The following is a 17774-nucleotide window of genomic DNA, read 5'->3' on the forward strand; positions in this document are numbered from 1 at the left end:
AGTGTAACATCAACAATAAAGCCACACGTTGCCTCAAACGGATGCAGAAAAGGTAGTTCACCTCGGGCAGCAGTCCAGTTGAGATGCTGGGGATACACCCACTCATCGCCATCATCCGATGCGCCGTCATTCACTGTATCATGCAGCGCACGTTGCTGATCATAATTGTCGCTAAAATCTTCTTCAGAACTGCTACAATCATGATCAGAATAATTGTCCAAAATCGCCTGCAAAACCTCACTTGAAGTCAGTTTACGTTTCGCCATATTCACAGCTTTCACTTTCGAATCACATCACGTGATCGGCCAATACAAGCGCAGAGTTGTCGAAATACAACGTAGTAATAATACCCACGCCAAACTGTCAGTTATACTACGCACCAGGCATTCACATAACCACAGGCAAATGTGCCGGATAATTCCGGCAGTAAGGCATCAGCAATAAAGCTACGATGCCGGATATATCCGGCAGAGGGCGGTTAAGGGGTTAAAATAGATAGTCAGTGTGTATGTATAGTATCAGTATAGTAAAGTATAGTATCTGTAGCAATATAACAGTAAGTAAGCTTGATGCTATAAACGTTTTGGTGTCGGGCCATATGTCTCGTCAATATCGTAACATCAGCGATACATTCTGCTATATCTGTGGCAAATATACACTTGCGCCTCTGCGACGTTGGATGACTGCTCTTGTGAAGAAAACTTATCATCTGTATTTCGGCTGCAAAATTGGTGATGAAGACAAGGAATGGGTGCCTCACATTTGCTGTGCGACATGTGCTGTCAGTCTGAGAGCCTGGCTCAGAGGCACTGAAAAGACGATGCCGTTTGCTGTTCCAATAATTTGGCGAGAAATGAAAGACCACGTGACGGACTGTTACTTCTGTTTAACTAATGTGTCCAGTTTCTCTGCCAAAAACAAGAAGTCAATTGAATATCCTAATCTGTCTTCAGCAATGAGACCCGTGCCATATGACGACAATCTTCGAATTCCGAAACCACCAGAGGATTGGACCTTAGACGAACCAGATGAAGAAACTGCAATGCAGGGTACTGACAGTGACATTGACTCGGATTTTGAACCATGCTCATCAGGCGATCCACATCTGATAAAACAGTCCAAATTGAACGATTTGGTCAGAGATTTGGGTCTGTCAAAAGCAAAAACCGAGCTGCTGGGTTAGAAACTGCAGGAATGGTGTTTGCTGTCAACAGGTATGAAAATGTTTGTGTTTCGAGGCCGACATTTTTTGCACAAGTCGACAGTCTGTGTTTCTGTTGTGACATTGAAGGATTGTTCTCGGCCTTGTGTTGTGATCACAACCCGGAAGAGTGGCGCCTCTTCATTGATTCATCAATGTTAAGCCTGAAAGCTGTTCTGCTACACAATGGCAACATTTATCCTTCAGTACCTGTTGGCTATGCAGCACACATGAAAGAAACATATGAGAATATGGAACTTTTGCTGAAGCACGTCCAGGTACAACTGGAATATCTGTGGAGATCTTAAAGTCGTTGCTCTGTTACCAGGACTGCAGCTCGGCTATACAAAGTACTGTTGTTTCATCTGTGAATGGGACAGCTGTGCCAAAGAGTCGTACTATTCTCGACAGAACTAGCCACCCCATAAAAAGTTAGTTCCAGGACAGAAAAATGTGGCACATGAATCGCTTGTCGACCCGGCAAAGATATTTTTGCCTCCTCTTCACATAAAACTGGGACTCATGAAGAATTTCGTGAAAGCACTGAACAAGGAAGGCGAAGGTTTTCGTTATTTAAGACAGATGTTCCCAAGAATAACTGATGGCAAGATCAAAGAGGGCATTTTTGTTGGCCCCTAGATCAGATATGTTATGAGTGACAAGCGGTTTGAAGATCTGTTAGGGGCTGGAAAAAATTGCCTAGAAAGCCTTCAAAGACGTTGTTGACAATTTTCTGGGCAATTACAGAGTCCTAAACTACATTCAGCTGGTAGACAAACTTCTCAAAGCGTACAAGACAATGAAGTGCAACATGTCACTCAAGATTAATTTCCTCCACTCACACTTGGACTTCTTCCCCGCAAATCTCAGTGCTGTCAGTGACAAACACAGTGAAAGGTTTCACCAGGACATTGCTACAATGGAGAAACGATACCAGGGCAACTGGAATCTGTCAATGCTTGCTGACTACTGTTGGACACTGCAACGTGATACACCAGACATTGGATACAAAAGAAAATCAGAAGCAAAACACTTTTAATTCTGTTGAATTTAATAGCTTATGTGAAACATAAATGTGACTAAATACGTTATTGTCAGTAAACATATAAATGTCTATTTCTCAGAGTTCTTATGTGATGCCGTAAAAACAAAACTATATTTTTGCATACCCAGTAGGTACCTGTCACAATCAGCAAAAACTTTTCAGGAAGCATGACTTTTCAAAAAAATTGTTGTGCAGTGTGTTTTTACATTCTGCTAATTACATTCAAACAAAGTTGTAACACTGTCCAATTGGCTGATCATTTGATGGGTAAGAATCAGGTTTATCATACTGCATTTCTTCAGGTATATGTAAACCACGATTGTATGCCACATTATATATACAGCACGCTACATACTTGCATAATGCGACACACTTTCTTTGGACTATAAGGGCATCACATTAATAGAGTAGATTTGCCTTCTATTTACATAAGCAAATTCATTCTCTGAAGGCACCTTTATAGTATAGAATCGGCACCGAGCATCACAATGGATTGATTCACTTCTCTTTACATGGCTGTTTGAGTTGACTCACTGCCCTTAGAAGGACCACTTGCCTTTGGCGCACTAGTTGGAAAAAGTGCCTGCATCTGTGTGGAGTTGCCGTTTTTATACACTCTCCTGCTATAGATGATCTAATGCCAGCTCATTCTTTTGACAATTCATTCCTGGCTGATGTAACTTGTCCAGCATCATTGCAATAGCACCCTGTCTGCTGTTGATGCTCCAGTTACATTTGGAAAACCGAACATTGGTGCGAATTACAATTTGATGTTTCCCAGTTCAACCACAGTGTAAAGAAATCTTATCTATCTGGATGACAAGCGTATAATATTCTATACAACTGGCATGGTATCACTCAGTGATGTTTGTGAAATACCAGATTGGTCAGCAAGTTCATGTTAAGAAGCTCTAGTGGCTAAAAACCTGAGAATGGAAAGTAATTTGCAAAGGAGCAGGTAGAGCACAAGTCCTCAAAGTCTCCCTTCGTAAAACTGGTGTCAGTTCAGCACACATTGCCAAGAGGATAGCTCTTGGAAATCAAAATTGACTTAGAAGCAAGTCATTATCATCTGTAAATACATGCTCTTTTCTTATTCTTCAATTTGTGATGTCTTCTAATGATGCTAAATTAGCTATGGTAGTTGGAATAGTTTGGCCATTCCATGCACCATTATACAATTACAGAATTATTACAGTCAAGTGAATTAAATTTGTAAATGATATCAAATTAATTTCAGTGTATTTGATAAATCCCACGTCATTGATGCAAATCTGAAAAAAGGGAGACCACACAGAAACATTACCATTGCTTTGATGTTGGGTGCCACCAATTTGCAAAACCGAGCTGAAACTTGAGTAAGTATGGTCCGAGGCCGCCATGAAAAATGTTTGTGGCTTTCCACCTATTTTAATTTTTATACATCTCAAAGTATGCGTGAAAACTGGCGTATGCAACATTTTTGTGCGTATGCACCGTTTATACATGAGGCCCCTGGTGTTCCATCCAGAACTGGTCTTGCCCCCTCCTGATGCCAGAGTAGGGTTTATCACACACCAGAAAGGAAAGATTTATAGTGAGGGGAACTTTTTCAGAATTAGGTGATGTTAAAAGTGGTTTCCAGCACAGGTTAGTGGTGTGGCCACTGCTCTTCTTAATATATATAAGCAATCTTGATAAAAATAATAAACAACAAGCTGATTAAGTTTGCAGATGATACCAAACTGGGTGGAAGAACAGTTCATGTAGAATCAGCTAAATTGTTAAAGGGGGACTTTAAAGATAACAGTTTCGGGTGGTATTGTGGCAGAGGAAATGTTTTGTAAGGAAATGTAAAGTGTTACACATAAGATGTAGAAGTGTTAGATTTGAATACAAAATGGGATTTCTAGAACTTGAAGTACCTGTTATGAGGGGGCCCTAGGAGTCACAGTGGACTCATCTCTATCAACATCCAGGCAGTGTGTAGAAATGATCAATTCAATTCTTTATTGTCATGTGTACAAGTACAAGTACCATGTACAATGAAATGCTTGCTTGCATGTGCTCCCGGAGACAGTGAACATAGACAAAAAAAAAAAAAAACACACAATAAATAAATGAATATAAATGAGTAAATAAATAAAACCAGAATCCTAGGAATAAATAGAGACAGTGGCAGAAGTATATGTGTAGGTAGCAGTGCAGGTGACACAAGGTTTCTGATTGTTCATGAGTCTGATTGCAGTTGGGTAGAAACTGTTCCTGAACCTGAAGGTGCGTTTCCAAACGGGTTGTTACAGCCGGCACTTGATGAGCAGACACTCCAGGTCTGGTGAACAGCTTTGTGAAATGACTTCCACTACACCATGTGTTGTTGATGAGGAAGCATACCCCGCCTCCTCTCTTTTTTCCGAAGAAGACCGACCGATCAGCGCGGTGGATAGTCTGGCTGTACAGCCGAATCCAGCATGCAGGCGGTGAGCCATGTTTCCGTGAGGCAGAAAACACAATAGTCACGTAGAGCTTGCTGGAAACTAAGTCTACCACGGAGATCGTCTAGTTTGTTGTCCAGAGACTGGACATTGGCCAGGAAAATGCTAGGCAGTGGAAGTCGCAGTCCTCAGTGTATCGTCCTCGCTTGGATCTCTGCACACCGGCCACGTTTTCTCCTCCGGGCGTGGTCGGGTGGGTCGTGTCCGCCACCTTGGTCTCAAGTTATTGTGGCGAGCAGCCACTAGTCAATAACTTCAAAAGTAGAGACTTGTGCCTTTATTGCTCTGATGTTTACCAATGTTGTAAGGTCGTACTTAATAAAACAGCGAACAGGCAGTACAAAGAGCGACAATAGCAAAAATACAGACACAAAAACGAAAAGTCTGCGAGGAGCAGCGCGCAACACATTGCCTCTCTCCGGCGCCATGTTATGTAATAGGATAGGATAGGTTAACCTAATAGGATATTAGGTTATATATAAGTACAAGCCAATGGTGGTTATACTTAAGTTATAATGTGCTAGTGAAAACTGTATGCAGTTATGGCCTTCATATTACAAACAATACACAGTAGCACTTGAGACAGTCCAAAGAGGAATGACTTGGCTGATTCTGGGAGAAAGAGGTATGTGCTATAAGGATAGACTGAAAGAACTCAACTTTTTTCAATTTAATCAAACAGAGGTTAGGAGGTGATATGAATTAAGTGTTTAAAATTATAAAGGCAATTAGTATAGTGGATCGAGGCTGTTAAAATTATTCAACAAGATCACAGGGACACAGTTGGAATCTTGTTAAAGGTAGATTCAGACACGTTTGAAAGTTTTTCTTCATGCAAAGACAAAAGGAAAAATGACGCAAGTAGTGTAGTGGAGAATGGGACTTTAAGGAGACTCAGATTTTGGAGAATTTAGGTGAATAGGATGAATGAGCCTGTTGGCTTAAAGGCCCACAAATTAAAATGATTGTTCTAATGTTCTTATATCCCTCTGTTCCTGCAATTTAGACATCATTAGAATGTATTTTTTTTCACAAACTTGTTATTAGTTGGTGTTTTAGTACCAGTTCTTTGCATCTCTAACCACATAGGTTTATAGGTTTGTAAGGTCATTATTGTCCTGTGTATATAGTATAGTGAAATTCTTACTTGCATGTGCTAATCAATATATAATATGTTACCTGTTAAACGTCATAAATAATGATTAACCTCGACTTCTGTCTTCCTTTACTTAATAACCTGCTTGTTAAGAAAATTAAGAATGTTAAATAAAAACTTTTAAATAAATTACACTACAGTTTTTAGAGCATAAAATGTAACAGGTATGGCAAACTAGAGGTGACTGTTCATTTCACCAAGTTTGTTTTGTTAGACAATAGCTAAAGTATCGCATTACAATATGTGAGTAAGCAATCTACTATGCCCATCATAGGTAAATAAAGTTTCAACATCTGTTTTCTTACAGGTTGAATGAACTCTGGGGTATAAGGACAGATGGCAGGAGAGAGCCTGATGACTGGGTAGATGTCAGTAGTGTCACAGGAGAAGATTGTGTGCACATTTATAAAAATGGGGGCTATCAAGGTTGGTATGATGCGGCCTGTCATCAGAAATGCAAAAGAATCTGTGAAGCCCCAGCAGCTCTTGTCCTCACCTCACCTGTCAGTGAGACCCACAGTGGAGTATAGGCACGACAGATAGTCCTTTGCTGCAGCCACAGCAAGTCTCTGAAGTCACAAATGACAGTGTTTACTTTATTCAGCTTTTCTTGCTAAATCATAATTTCTAATCTTGAATTGGATTCTTTTTATTCTTTTATAGTTATTCATTTAAATTTTACTATAACAATCCTGAAAAATGTACATCAACCACAGGTCATCTAACTAGAAACTGATTGTGCATTGGTCACCATGTGAGTGAAGTGAGGTGACCGCAAAGATTCCTCATTCATCTAACTTGGGTGTATAATAGAGTGTATAATAGAGTCTGTAAATGGCAAGTGAAGTCATAATTGAGGTGTTGTAGTCTGGAATGAATTAACTAACACTCAGTGACAGACAAACCGTGTATAGAGAATGCTTTAAACTTTTAGCTGAGAGATGTCAGGTTATAGGCCTTTAGTCTAGTCTAGTTAAACAGGAGTGCAGTGTATGCTAGAAGAGTTGGAAAGTGAAGCTGTGTTTTGAATAGTCAGGTTATTTTTGAGACTTGAGTTCCAGGGAACTAACCTTTAGCTGGTTTTGGGGTGAGCTTGAGTGATAATGATGCTTTACAACATTTTCTGCATTTTGATTTTGCAATACTTTTAATGCATTTTGAGAACCTGTAAGGTATCAGTGCTAGCAGAGATAATAATCTGTTACTAAGTGAGCCAGGATGTCTTCTTTTATGTGCTTATTCAGGGTGCCTTTGATTTGCTGTCCTTTAAAAAAAACTAACATTTTTCAGAGATTCTCATCTCTTCCTCTGAAATAATAATCTGCAACTAAGAAAATTAGCCACCTGGGAATGTTGCCCAGTATCTTACTGTTTCTAATGGGACTGTATAAACTAATCTAATCTAAACACTTATCCCACCCAGGTTACATGATTCTATGTATCACTTTGTACTTGCTGTTATTGGTTTTGATGCAAATAAATATAGTTTGTGAATGGAAATTTAAAACCAGTTTCTCTATCAAATTGCTATTATGGGTCTGGAGGTTAGATTGTTCATTCCCTATTTGCCTGTGGTCCCACAAGGACATAGGGGACACACAACTGGTAGTAAACTGGTTTGAAGTAAAGTTTTGAAAGTAAAGATGGCCCTAATCAGCAAGCAACCCACCATAGTGGGTGAAACGAGCGGTTTTACAGGTAAGAGGTTACTGCTGTATAGCTGGTTTTGACATTTCTTCCTATGCCCCATTAGAAAAGAACCCAGGAGATAACTTAGCATTCCTGCTAAGTGAAAGCCATAGGTAATGATAACAACAATAAAATAAGCCGTAATCTCAGTATTTTCTCACAGAACCTCTTTCACTCTCAAACATTTTAATTCTACAGGGCAGTCTAGCAGTATAACATCTCACATGTGCACTATAACAGCCATCTCTCCTGCAACCTACTTGTCATATGACTCTTCACCCCTTATAACCCAATATGATTCAGCTGGACCGTTATGTTGCCCAGCAGTTGGTCCCGGCTGGTATGAGGAGTTTATAGAAGATGTTTCCTGTTACTTACACCTTATAACCCACCATTTTCAACCAGACTTCTAAACCTGTGACATGCAATGCAGCCTACCCAGACACCTACTCACTTAGTAATATTTGGTAGGAGACACAAGAAGCAATACCGGTTAAACATAGGTGATGGTCATTTAACTTCCATCTGTAAAGGTGGGCTGAATCAGGGTCCTCATGGGTAGCAGTGGCCGAAGGCTGTCTTTCCCACCAAATCCTGTTTCTAATTCCACTTTTTTCAGTTTATCAAAAAATGTGTTTTTGTCAGCCTTTAAATTAATTTAACTTGATTTTAGAGTCTGCGGTGGGATGGCACCCTGCCCGGGATTGTTTCCTGCCTTGTGCCCTGTGTTGGCTGGGATTGGCTCCAGCAGACCCCCGTGACCCTGTGTTCGGATTCAGCGGATTCAGCAGGTTAGAAAATGGATGGATGGATGGATGATTTTAGAGTTTGTTGTCATTTGCACCTGTGTCTGTTTGTTGTTAGTGGTTATATAATAACAATTATAAAGAGTAACTTGTAAAGATAGAAATTAAAAGGGCACTTCTTTGTTAAAAAAACATGAAACAGAAGGAAAACACATTTGGTAGTAAAACTATCATGCTCTAGAACGAAGGGTGAAAAAGGCTTACTATTCCAACAAAATGGAATTTATGGAATTAGAGACAGTGAGCATTGGTGAAGAGTGAATTTGCAGTGAAACTCAGTGTTTTGCTTCACAAAAAAGTGTGAGAAAGGAATGACATTTCACTTTTGGTGAAATTTGTGCCATTGACTGAAGAACAAAGGTATTTACTTTCTGTCTGGAAGCATTTTCATTCATTAATTCCACATACACCTGTTTGCCATTTAGTACAGTATTTAAATAAAGATTTCTAATGAAGAAAAAAATTAATCACCTGACTCATCACATGTAGACATTTTGTTGAGCCTTCAGAGGTGTGTTGTGTTCGTGCTGGTAAGATGACCGTTATTTTGCCAATTAAGATGAAAATCTTTGTGATCGCAATCCTAAAGATGCACCGGAGACAGAAATGGGACTCAAAGGTCCGCGGTAATTAGAGTATATGAACCATCTTCTGCACGAATCAAGAAACAGCAGTTCCTAGGTAATGATGGAGACAAGTTTCTTTCAGTTTAGTAGGGAATCTTTCTGTGAAGAGAACTCATTAATGTGCACGATGGGAAGTTTTGGGGCCCATGTTTTTTCTGATGCCTATGTATGTTTCTGTTTTGCTATAAAAACAGGGGCCCCAGTGCTCTACTTTGCCTGGAGGCCTATGATGCTGTTAAGACAGCCCTGAGTGTGGTTTCTCCAAATGTGTATAAATGGCATGAAGAACAGTCATGTCCGCATCCTCCATTGAAAATTTCTGTCTGTATGCAAAATGCTCTAAATCCAAAGAGATGCCGAACCATAAATTAGTGGGAGAAAGAACCAGCTGCTCTAACAGACATTTTGCCAAGACTGATTTATGGGCTACTGGATCATTTATAACCATTTAATATTTTTTGGTTCTGGGTGAATTTTAGAGCTCTGCCAAAGCTTTGCCACTCTGTGCTCTTCCAGGGAAAGAAAGGGAAGAACTACTCTTTATTCCCCCAATACACTATGTGGCAGCTTCTCTCAGGCAGATCTCCTATTCATACTTCTGCAGGGCACCTTAGGACATGGAGAACAACCCCGTTGGGATGTATGGGTGCCACCAGAGGGAGCTATAAGTAAGGGGAACACCACGAAGGAGGTTCCACCTGACCCAAAAGTGCTGCCAAGCTGTAGCCATTTGACATCAGAACTACTCTCGGGTCCTGAGATAACAGTCACCACCTGGCCTCATCCAGGCGAGCTGAGTCAGGAAGAGGTGGGCAAAGCTTGCCTGGAGGTGAGACAGAGGATTTATTATGGAGAGAAGTCTGTTTATGGAGGATTAAAACCTATATAATGTATTGGATTTAATAAACCACTTTTATTGAAGACTTTTGATTGTGTGACTCTGCTTATGTTCTGAGTTTGAGGAGTTGCAGGGCCCTCTAGTGTCCACAATGGTTACACAGAAAACAAAAGTAACTGATAAACAAATACATTTTCATAAGATTGGTGACTGCCTGAAAATATGTGTGATTAAAAAGGCTGTTCAATAAAAAAATGTACAGTGAAGTCCCTTAGATCTGTGCCTTTTAAAGCTGGATCATATGCAGTTTGGCTTCATTTTTATCTTCAGTGCACTATATGAGAAATGGCTCATTATTCCCCAGCAGGTGAAGAATTCAGGAGATTCACAGGCAAAAAGCAATGATCAGCAGAGTTGCAAAGTCCTAAATGGTGTCCTGTAGGCTTCAGTGCTGTGTCCACCTCTTTTGTCATCTTCATAGTCACCTGTGGATCAACTGAGAGAACACTGAAGTTTGAACCTTTCAATCAGATTTTAATATGATAAATAGAAACCAGCTTTCTATAAAATAGTCTTTCTCCCTTTTAATACTTTGAAAAAATGTTGTGCCGCAAACCAAAAAACCAAGCTTCTAATTATTCATAAGTACTGTAAGTAAGCAAGTAAGTACAATTTATATATAAAGCATATTTTAATACAGACTTCATTCACCAAAGTGATGTACATACAAATAATAATAATAACAATGATAAGAAGAAGAAGAAGAAGAAGAAGAAGAAGAAGAAGAAGAAGAAGAAGAAGAAGAAGAAGAAGAAGAAGAAATGTATTGGAAAAATTGCCAAGAAAATTAAAACAGTCCAAAAAGGTTTGAGTGTACAGATAAGTTTTAAATCTTTATTTAAGAACAGAAATGGAGGAAGCACACCTAACATCAACTGGTAAACTATTCCACAGCCATGGAGGCACATGCTGGATTTGATTTGTTGAGGATCTAAGAGCACTGGGAGCTGAAAATGGACAGTAAAGATCTGAAATATATGGTGGGGTCATCCCATTAAAAGGTCTAAAAACAATTAATAATAGTTTATATTGAATTCTATACTGAACAGGAAGCTAATAACTGGAGAAATGTGCTCACACTTTTTAATGTCAGTCAAAAGATAAGCAGCTGCATTCTAGATAATTTGTAAATGACCATAAAGTGACTGAGAGTGAACAATAAATGAAGAGTTACAATAGTCCAATCATGATGTAATGAATGCACGAATGAATATTTCTAGATCCTTAAATAATAAAAAATTATTTATTTATAGAAAAATATAAGATGACACACAAGAGTCCAGGTGACCTAAGAATATTAGAATCCATCCAGTCTTTGATATCATGCAAACAATCAACAAGAAGCCATAAAGACTCATTAGATTTCAATGAGAAATAAAGTTTTAAGTCGTTTGCATAAAAGTGAAAATAAATGTTATATTTCCTGATGATTTTATCCAGTGGGAGACAATATAAGCAAAAACGAACTGATTCTAGAACAGATCCTTAAGGAACTGCAGATGGAACAGGTGAAGAAAAGGAGCAAAACTCACCTAAAATTACTGACAATGTTCTATGCAACAGATAAGAAAGAAACCAAATTAATGCAGCACCCTTAATACAAACACACTGTTCTAGATGCCTCACGCCTGGACAAACTGGTGAGGAAAGCAGGCTCTATTGTTGGCATAGAGCTGGACGGTTTGACATCCGTAGCAGAGCAACGAGCACTCAGCAGGCTCCTATCAATTATGGAAAATCCACTACATCCATTAAACAGTGTCATCTCCAGACAGAGGAGCAGTTTCAGCAACAGACTGCTGTCACTGTCCTGCTCCACTGACAGACTGAGAAGATCATTCCTCCCCCAAACTATGCGTCTCTTCAATTCCACCAGAGGGAGTAAACGTTGAACATTATTCAAGTTATTGTCTGTTTTTTACCTGCATTTTTTATTACTCTTTAATTTAATTTTTTTTGCTGCTGGAGTATGTGAATTTCCCCTTGGGATTAATAAAGTATCTATCTATCTATCTATCTATCTATCTATCTATCTATCTATCTATCTATCTATCTATCTATCTATCTATCTATCTAAACGAGAAATAAGAATACTGTGATCCACTGTGTCAAATGCTGCAGAAAGGACCAGAAAAATGAAAATAGCATTATTAAAGCTATGATCAAGTTCCTGCTTTGCTGATTGACATCTTTTAGGGATCTTGTTAGCTTTGACCTAGTCTCACAGAGCTAGACACGATTCTCAAGTGAGAAAACACATCTGGAACAACTCATTAAAATGTTTGTAATGAATAGTGGCAAAACCTAGCTAACATTGTTTCTTTCTAAAATCGTGCCCCTTAAACGTTCTACTCCTGTGTTAGAAAAATATATAAAATCATATGAAAAAACAGGTAAAGAGTAAAAGAAACAAAAGCCTTGATGCTGAGAGAAAATAAAAAGGTCAAATTGCTGTTATCATAACTCAGTCACACAAGGTTACTGAAGCTTAATGATTTTTTTTTAATTTTATTAATTTTATTGTAATCATTCCATACAAATAGATCAATTTATAACCAAACAAATTGAAGACAAATCAAACCCCACCCCTGAGAAGGAAAGCTTAGCTAGAGGAGAATTGCTTAGGGCTTTTTAATAAGACAACAATAAGCAAAAGAAAGGGAGAAATAAATATATATGTAAATAAGAGATGGAGAAGGGAATTAAATGCAGTAATAGTTATTTATCTTATTCTAAAATAATATTGATCAGATTCTGCCAGGTTTTGAAAAAATTTTGTACAGATCCTCTAACTGAGAATTTGATTTTTTCCAAATTCAAATAATATAAAACATTGGTTTCCCACTGACTTATCAGAGGAGAATTAGGATTCTTCCAATTTAACACTAGAATTAACAGAGTCTACGAAAAAACTCGTAGATCCGGCCCACCTTAAAACCGTTCTCACCTCTCTTTTGTCTTCTAAATGTGCCGATTTCCCCCACCGTCGCAGAACGTTCACTAAGTTTTCCCAGCTCATGCCTTGTTTGATTATCTGGGAGTGACTGAACTGCTGGAGTTTTAGAATGGAAATAATAGATCGCTATTTTAAATACATGCATTTCATGTGTGTTCCGTTTCTACAGTAATCTGTGTAAACACATTGCTAAAACAGAAACTTTTTCATATTTTAGTAATAAATGTTACAAAATGTAGGCAGAAACTATAGAATGTGTGAAGCCTGAAGTCCAAACATCAAATATACACTTTCACAAAAGGTTCAAGAATGTTACAATACTTTCCGTGGCTTAACGCTAAAATTTGCTGACTTAAAACACAGCAACCCTGCCATGCTACAGAGACACAAGTTCAATTCCCAGCTTTGGAGAAAGTGTTTTTTTTTTTTCCTCAAACGGACATAAAATTTATAAATTGGTATGCACTGTAAATCGTGAAGTTTAAAATGTCGATCGCGGTTATTTCTGTTGATTAATTCATGCTTTTTACTTAGAGTCAGAACAGGAGCTTGTTCAGCTTATTCAGCTTCTGATCTGACTCAAACAGCGCCAGTATAACTTCACACCCAACCTGACGCTGTTCGTTTTCAAATAATATTGCATTACTTCGACAATGTTTTCTGATTGGAACTATTCGCGTCATAAAATGATTTCTTGAAAACGTCACATATATTTGTCTCTTTCTTTTTTTAAATGTGTGTTGTAGCACGCAGCAACTGGCCACCTGCATGTTCTTGCACACACTGAATAAGACAGCGGTATATGCAATCATCAGATTCAAATGTTAACAGTTATATAGCACGGAATGGAAATCAGCAGTTCTTAGCATTCCACCACGCAAGCTGTCTTATCAACCGCCTACTGCAACTTGCTTTCTTTTTTCTTCGGTTATAGTCTTGAATAAAAGTGCACTTGTTTTGTTATGCTTTTACATCAACATATTCCTGTGTTTGAGCTACATGGGCATGCTCAAAAAATACACGTATAATGCCACGAAAAGTGCATGCAGACACTTCAGTTTGCAAGCATTGGTACGACAATGCAGTCACAAGTACACTACAGAACTATAGCGCGTCTTTATGTGAAAACAGCAGTGTCAGATGGGGAGTGTCTGATGATTGCATATAGTGCTGAAGTTACTATTCTTTACTATGCTTTCCTCTACATGTCCTGGAGTACAAAAGAAACAGCATACAGCAACATGTGGGGACTGGCAAGATTGGGAAAAAAAACACGTAGTCGTATGTATCGTGATACACTGCAGAACTATAGCGCGTCTTTATGTGAAAACAGCAGTGTCAGATGGGGGGAGGTGGGTGGTAGGGAAGGATCCTGAACGCGACAGAGAATGAAAAATGAATTAAAAAAAAAAACAAAGCTAACCTTTGCAAATATCATAAGTTACACCGGCTGTTACAGACTGAAATCAAATGTATCTTTTTATTCTAAAACAGTAAAAATAAGAACACTTCACTTCTCAAAAGGTCTTCGAACTCGTGACCTCCTGATTGCCCATCAGCAACTAATACTGTTGTGCCACAGTGGCAGTCGTAGTACATGAGTGTCAATGTCGCATACTAAGGCGGCTTTTTTTGGCAGCGGCTTTTTTTTTGTACCTTTTGTGAAAGTGTTTCTTTGATATTTGGACTTCAGGCTTCATACATTATATAGTTTATGCCTACATTTTGTCATTTGTTACTAGAATATAAAAAAGTTTCTGTTTTAAAAATGTGTTTACACAGATTACTGTAGAAACGCAACACACATGAAATGCGTGTGTTCCAAATAACAATTTATTATTTCCACTCTAAAACTTCACTTCACACCCAGATAATCAATCAAGACACCAGGGGGAGAAGTTCCTGTATGTTCTAAGTCTGTGGGGGGATGGAAGAGCCGGCTGCTGCAGCATTTCTTTATCAGTACATTTAGATGACAAAAGACGCTGGCGGAGAGGTGAGAACAGTTTTAAGAAGCGATTTAAGGTGTGCCAGATCTATAAGTTTATTTGTAGGCTCTGGTAATTCTAGCGTTAGGGTTTAAAGTTACAACAAGGGTGGGATTCGAACCCACGCGTGCAAAGCACAATGGATTAGCAGTCCATCACCTTAACCACTCGGCCACCTTAAAGATGCATCTTTCCTTCTGTCCATTTCTGCTATATTCAAATTAACAGATCTGGTAGGCTTAATGCCAAGATCTATGTTTAAGCACGCACACTTCATCTGCACTTATATCGTGATCAATTGTTCTCTCTCATTGCTGCCTTGCTACAGACAATCTGTTACACGTCATGCAGGTAGGCAAGCAGGCAGGATTTCGCTTTCCTCTCTTTCGTTCTATGGCCAAAGCACAGAGAATTAAAGCTGAGATATCTGCTCCACCACCGTCTTCCACACTGAAACGGATAAAGCTAACTTGTTCCTCGCAACGTTCTCAGGCACATCCGAGAGCCAAAATGAAAACACAATCAAAGGAGTATGACAAAGAGCAGGCACTGCTGAGACTCGAACTCAGGATCTCCTGTTTACTAGACAGGCGCTTTAACCAGCTAAGCCACGGCGCCTGAAACTAGGAAGTTTTTAGCAATGTGACCCTGTGTTCAGATTCAGCGGGTTGGAAAATGGATGGATGAATGGATGGATGGACGGATGGATGGACCTCATATCCCTAAGAGCCAGTTAACATGCAACAAATGTCCACCTCTTTGTAATAAAAAAAAATTTAAAGGAGAACGCACTTTCAGCAAGAGCAGCTCCACGATCAGATGCTTTTGGAAAGACGGAACTTTGCCTTATGTTGTTTGAATCCAATCTTCAAAGGAAGCGATCGACGAAGAGACAAAGTTCACATAATCCGTGATGAGGACGATCAGGATGTCATCTGAAAAACACAACAGAATCACGTAACTGAGAAAAGCAGTCTTCATCTTCAAAGGCACCTTAAAGTCATTTCTTCATCGGGGTTATCCATTTTCTTTAGTCGACTGCCCTTAAAGACTTATAAATAAATAAATAAATAAATAAATAAATAAATAAATAAATACGTAAAATCTATTAATTTATCCGGGCAGGTATGCTGCAAGATTTGAACACAGTCTAATTTCAAGTTCACTTTAACACCGATTCAGCTGTGTGTGTACTGTAGAAGAGAAACCGAAGGACGCAGAGTGAAGAAGGAACCCCTGATATTTGAACTCAGGATCTTCTGTTTACAAGACAGGCGCTTTAACCAGCTAAGCCACGGCGCCTCGTTGGAAACTCTTACTTGCCAAATTTCCATTTCACTCTGTAAAACAGAATGCTTAGGGCAGAATACTTCGATTGTGAGCTATGGACAAAGAAACTGCAGGTGAGCATCAGGTGTTGCTCGGATTGAGAAACTTTCTTAAGAGGCAATCTTTGCGTTCAAAGGCAGGTGGGATCAGCAGCGTCGGAATATTTTCTTCTTGAAACTGAACTGCTGGCACTGATAGATGCAGAAGCGATAATAGACTCTTAAGATTTAAAGTTACGACAAGGGTGGGATTTGAACCCACGCGTGCAGAGCACAATGGATTAGCAGTCCATCGCCTTAACCACTCGGCCACCTTGTCAGGTGAAAAATGCATCTTTCCTTCTGTCCATTCCTGCTATATTCAAATTAACAGATCTGGTAGGCTTAATGCCAAGATCTATGTTTAAGCACGCACACTTCATCTGCACTTATATCGTGATCAATTGTTCTCTTTCATTGCTGCCTTGCTACAGACAATCTGTTACACGTCACGCAGGTAGGCAAGCAGACAGGCTTTCGCTTTCCTCTCTTTCGTTCAGTGGCTAAAGCATAGAGAATTAAAGCTGAGATCTCTGGTCCACCACCGTCTTCCGCAATGAAACGGACAAAGCTAACTTGTTCCTCGCAACATTCTCAGGCACATCCGAGAGCCAACATGAAAACCCAATCAAAGGAGTATGATAAAGAGCAGGCACCGCTGAGACTCGAACTCAGGATCTCCTGTTTACTAGACAGGCGCTTTAACCAGCTAAGCCACGGCGCCTGAATCGTCAGAGAGTTTTTAGCAATGTGACCCTGTGTTCGGATTCAGCGGGTTGGAAAATGGATGGATGGACCTTGTATCCCTAAGAGCCAGTTAACATGCAACAAATGTCCACCTCTTTGTAATAAAAATATAAAAATAAAGGAGAACGCACTTTCAGTAAGAGCAGCTCCACGATCAGATGCTTTTGGAAAGACGGAAGTTTGCCTTACGTTGTTTGAATCCAATGTTCAAATGAAGCGCTCGATGAAGAGACAACGTTCACATAATCCGTGATGAGGACGATCAGGATGTCATCTGAAAAACACATCACACTCACGTACCTGAGAAAAGCAGTCTTCATCTTCAAAGGCACCTTAAAGTCATTTTTCATCGGGGTTATCCATTTTCTTTATTCGACTGCCCTTAAAGACTTAAAAATAAATAAATAAATAAATAAATTAAATCTATTAGTTTATGCGGGTAGGTATGCGGCAAGGTTTGAGCGCAGTCTAATTTCAAGTTCACTTTACCACCGATTGAGCTGTGCGTGTACTGTAGAAAAGAAACTAAAGGACGCAGAGTGAAGAAGGCACCGCTGAGATTTGAACTCAGGATCTCCTGTTTACAAGACAGGCGCTTTAACCAGCTAAGCCACGGTGCCTCACTAGAATACTTCACTTGCCAAATTTCCATTTCACTCTGTAAAACAGAATGCTTAGGGCAGAATTCTTCGATTGTGAACTATGGACAAAGAAACTGCAGGTGAGCATCAGGTGTTGCTCGGATTGAGAAACTCCCATAAGAGGCAATCTTTGCGTTCAGAGGCAGGTGGGATCCTTTGCGGAAAACAGCGTCAGAATAT

At 39.3% G+C, this 17774-nt stretch overlaps 1 protein-coding gene and 5 non-coding genes across 7 annotated transcripts in view; 1 reads left to right on the plus strand and 5 right to left on the minus strand.

The window, feature by feature from the left end:
* LOC114643594 (low affinity immunoglobulin epsilon Fc receptor-like) overlaps positions 1 to 17774 on the plus strand; it is a 346195-nt gene that overhangs the window by 214203 nt on the left and 114218 nt on the right. The gene's annotated exons all lie outside the window — the stretch shown is intronic.
* On the minus strand, positions 14937 to 15020 carry trnas-gcu (transfer RNA serine (anticodon GCU)). The gene has a single exon. It is a non-coding gene; the product is annotated as a tRNA-Ser (tRNA).
* Positions 15384 to 15457, minus strand: trnat-agu (transfer RNA threonine (anticodon AGU)). The gene has a single exon. It is a non-coding gene; the product is annotated as a tRNA-Thr (tRNA).
* Positions 16405 to 16486, minus strand: trnas-acu (transfer RNA serine (anticodon ACU)). Its single transcript has one exon. It is a non-coding gene; the product is annotated as a tRNA-Ser (tRNA).
* trnat-agu (transfer RNA threonine (anticodon AGU)) lies at positions 16857 to 16930 on the minus strand. The gene has a single exon. It is a non-coding gene; the product is annotated as a tRNA-Thr (tRNA).
* trnat-ugu (transfer RNA threonine (anticodon UGU)) lies at positions 17500 to 17573 on the minus strand. Its single transcript has one exon. It is a non-coding gene; the product is annotated as a tRNA-Thr (tRNA).

The sequence above is a fragment of the Erpetoichthys calabaricus genome, chromosome 5, assembly GCF_900747795.2.
Source record: "Erpetoichthys calabaricus chromosome 5, fErpCal1.3, whole genome shotgun sequence".
Classification (NCBI taxonomy): domain Eukaryota; kingdom Metazoa; phylum Chordata; class Cladistia; order Polypteriformes; family Polypteridae; genus Erpetoichthys; species Erpetoichthys calabaricus.